Consider the following 5,000-nt stretch of genomic DNA (forward strand, 5'->3'; position numbering starts at 1 on the left):
TCATTACTCAATTATTTTTCGTATTTAAAGTCCAAAGTCTCATGTGGGTTGCTTTTCCACTGAGACTCCAGATTGACTTATAATTCAGAACACATTTGTCTGTGTTGTGTTCAGTGCGATCTCCTCCATGTGTATATCAAGCATAACATATCCAGTGATAAGGGTAAAGAGGTCGGTGTAAAATATGTGCATGTACGATCTCTTATATGAGCTGTAAAAACACATATCCAGTTTGAAAAAAACATATTTTATGTATGCTGTATGCAATATGATGGAATATGTATATGAATACTGTCATCTGCATTGGTATATATGCAGATGACAGTATTCAGTTTTGATTACATAAATAAATAAGACGATATGAATTTTCTATCAATGCAATCTTCGGAAGGATATAAGATATATTTTTAGTAAATATAGAATATTATAAGATACATCTAAATTAGCATAATTATGATAGGAATAAGAATAACAAGGCTAATAATATCAACAGTAGTAAAATTAGTAATACTGTTACTACTAATCAAAAGTAATCTAAAGAAATCTACGATGGCATTCATACTTCTCTTTGTTGCTTGTACATCAAGAAACAGGGCTTGAACGATGCCTTGCGACACTTTTGTTGCATGAGCTTTATCTTGAAATAAGATTATATGATTTTTATAGGATAAATGGATCTTGTTACTCCTAGTTAGGACTTAACAATGATAGCAGTCACGTGCCGAATATGTGTTTATCAATCCGGTATATAAACATAAAATGAATATACATTGTTTATTTTTAGTTTTCTTAATTACTACTTCAAAGATGTATATATGCCTCATCCTACCCAGAACCTAATTTTGTGTATCCCTGTCATAAGAATGTGATGAACATGCTCCATACTTAGCCATTAGCAAAGAACCTATTTCCGTGTAGCTCCTAGCCGTTCTGTCGGCTTCCGCGAACGATTTTTTTCAGGTTGTATTCGCACCAAGAGTTCGTCATCCGAGCCGCTCACTCATAACGCCTTCAGTCTGAAACGAAGGACATGATCGGAACGGACTAAACCCCTTCAGGATACTATCAGGGTCCCTTCTCGATGTCCCAGGATTTGGCGTAGAAATGCACTAAACATTATCCTATCTCTACTCTAATTCAGTCCGTATAACTTTTTTTTTTTATACATTCTGATGTCAGAGTTGTAAAAACACATAGTCATATACATAGTCATATATACATATACACTGTATGTAAGACAAAATAGTGTGTGTGTGTGTTTGTTTGTGTGCATATATATATATATATATATATATATATATATATATATATATATATATATGTATGTATGCATATATATATATATATATATATATATATATATATATATTGTCATATGCACCGATATATAAAAAAAACACACATACCGTTTTGATAGAATTACAAAAATGTTCTGCCTCCCCTCTGGAATATTTGTGCAGGTTGCCCAATGCCAAGTTTTCACCGGTGCATGGCGATGTTATAAGAGTTAACAAAAGTTCCGGACAAGGTCTGAGTACTAACACCTTTTTGGAAGCACAGAAGAGATCTGTAGCCCGGTGTCTGTCTACGTCAGATTGGTATTTTGATTTATTTTTATCTATCTTATTAATTCTGATTAATCATCTTAATCATGATAAATATCATTAATATCAAAATCATATTTATCATTATTATCATCATCATCATTGTTATTGCTATTATCATTATCATCATTGTTATCATTATAATTATCATTATCAATATTCTTGTTATTATTACTGTTGATATTATTATTATCATCGTTATCATTATCATTATCATTAATATTATCTCCATCATTGTTATAATAATCATTATTATCATTGTTATTGTTATGATTGTTATTATTATGACTATCATACTCATTCTCATTATCATCATAATTATTATCATTATCATTGATGTTATTATTGTTATGATAATAGTGATATGAAAGATAACTGTCATGGTTAAAGTAATAATGACTGTAATGATGATGATAAATATAAAAATAATCATAAAAAAATAATAATCATAAGGATAATTGTGATACTAATAATAATGATAATAATAAGAACACAAATATTAATGATGATAATGATATGATAGTAAAATGATAAGATAATGAAAATAACAATGACGATAACGATAATGATAATGATATCAATGAAAATGGTAATAATGATAATAACAATGATAATGATAATAATGCTGATAGTAGTAATGATATTGATATTGATATTAATGATAATAGCCATAGTAAGGAAAATTATAATAATATGATAATAATGATAAAAGATAATAAAATAACAACAGTGATAGTAGCAATGCAAGTAACAACGAAGATAAAAGGAAAATAAAGATAATGATAGCAACCACATTAATAATGATAATGATTATAGTAATAACAAAATTATTTATAATATTGGTACTAATGTTAATATGCACAACGCTCAAGATACTAATGATTATTGTAGCAGCAACAACAATGGTGATGAGAATAATATTCATCATCGTTAATGAAGATAATTATATATTGGTTGATAACAGGAATGACTAAACAGAGTAATAGCAACAGAGTAATAACAACCTTATGGACATGATGGTAATAATGATAATATTTTTAATGATGATGATGGTGATGGTAATAATGATTGTAAAGATTAGAGCAGTAATTGCGATATTGATAAAGGTAATATTCATAATGCCAATAACAATGATAATTATAATGAAATAATGATAAAACTGTACTATTAATAATGACACAAATGATAATAATGATAACAATGTTAACAATAATGATAATGATAATGATGGTAATAATAATGATAATGATAACAATGATAATGATAATGATAATAATGATAATCATAATCTCTCTCTCTCTATTTATCTCCTTCTCCCTCTCCCTCTCCCTCTCCCTCTCCCTCTCTTCCTCCCTCACGCACACACACTGCCCCCCTATTGATCACCTATTGATCACTTGAATGTCGGCCATTCTTTTCCAATAGTCTAAAGATCGTGTTTGAATGAGGGAAGAGATATGAGATGCTTTAAAACTTTAGAATAGTGATTTTTTTTTCTCTCTTTTTATTGTTAACACTTTATTTTCACAATATGATATTTACCTCTGATAAATCTATTCGTATGTATGTAAGACAGGATCCAATACGAAGAAGACATAAACATATAAATAATATGAAAAAGAAGTGTGTGTGTGTATATATGTGTGTGTGTGTATATATATATATATGTATGTATGTATATATATATGTATGAATATATGTATATGTATATATATATATATATATATATATATACATATATATATATACATATATACATATAGATAGATAGATAGATAGATAGATAGATAGATAGATATAAAATTAAGAGTCTATCATGCTCTCTGACGAAATAGACGAAATATAAAATACTATTATGTCGTTTTCTTCTCTCTACATATAACAGGCCCTAAATTTACCTATAGAAAGAAAATCAAAGACACGTATATAATTCTCAAAAACGAAGAAACAAAACTCACCAGCATAACAGGCCTCGAGGGAGGGATAGCCAACGCTGGAGTTATCTTTGCCAATATTAAGTTATTACCTCGGGTCCCTCTGAGGGAGTATCAGCCCAGCCCTTTGTGTTGGAATAATGGCGTCTATGCATTAATCCTTGTCAGCCTCTGTTCAAGGTGGGACGGCCGAAATATTCCAGCGTGTTTGTCATGTTCCAAAATATAAATTGCCTGGAAGTGTTGCGAAGTGTGTTGTGGGGCTGATACCCTCGCGTGGGGGGTGGGGGGGAGGGAGAGGGGGAGGGGGGAAGTGAGGGGGGAGAAGGAGAAGGGGAGGGAAGGGAAAGGAGAGGGGGGCGTTGGGGTAGGTATGGGGGGATGTTTTTTTTTTTCTTTCTTTCTTTCTTTTGGATTGGCTGAATGGTTGAAGGTTTAGGTGGCGCTATATATATATATTTTTTTTTTCGAGAAAACTAAATTGATATGTGACAGAATAACGCATTACTTGTGTTGAAATAAGAAAAGCTTATCGTGTAGCCTGTAACTAGGAAAAAATTACCTTAGTATTATATATGTATAGACACATATACGTGTGTGTTTGCACACACATTTCTATAACACAAGCACTAAAACGTCATACGCATGAAAAAGTAAAAGACGAATAGACTTAGTTAAAGATACTCAAAAAGGGAGTTGTTTGCAGAGCATTAGAGGGATGATGGATAGTTCAAAGACTAACGAAGAAATGAAGACTTTATTCACAGGGAAGAGAAGACTTGTAGCTTTGTTCAGGAAGATTGCATTTATTGATCGTGAAATTCGTGGTACTGTAGTTATCATGTAGAACAAAAACAATATATCTGCAATGAGAGAAATGAAAGAAAATATCTTTCTTTCTTTTTTGTAACGACGGAAAGCATAATTCATAGCGAGATGAAGAGAGTGTTAAGTACATCGTAGTAGCTTTACAACATTAAGATCTCTCAGAAGGGAGAGCCATCTCTACTTACAACGTGGATGATGACCTGAAGAAGCTTAGAAAGGTACGCCTACCACATCAGGTGGCGAAAGTATTTTGAAATCGTTAACGAGAGATTTCATTTTCCATTCGAATACGTGGCGCTTGATGTTATGACAGTTTCTGCTAGTAAAAGCTTATACTAGTGACAGGTTATAACTATTCATACTAGTGACAGTTTAGAAATGATAAGTAACAGGATTTTTTTCTTCCTTTCTCGTTTTTGTGGCCATGTTTTCGTTTATTTTAGTAGCTTCTATGCGGAATGATATAGACAATCTAAGTCCGATCTTAGAGGTATGGCTATTTCGTCGTATTCTTAGTTCGTTATCCACATCCGAGCTTTACCCAATATCCATCACCTTTGTCCTACTTGCTCTCGCTTCACCGATTACTCTTCCATCGGGTCACCCATCACTCTATCGTGTCACCCATCACCAC

The sequence above is a fragment of the Penaeus japonicus genome, unplaced genomic scaffold (genome assembly GCF_977035675.1).
Source record: "Penaeus japonicus unplaced genomic scaffold, GWHDUDI00000001_assembly GWHDUDI00000016, whole genome shotgun sequence".
NCBI lineage: Eukaryota > Metazoa > Arthropoda > Malacostraca > Decapoda > Penaeidae > Penaeus > Penaeus japonicus.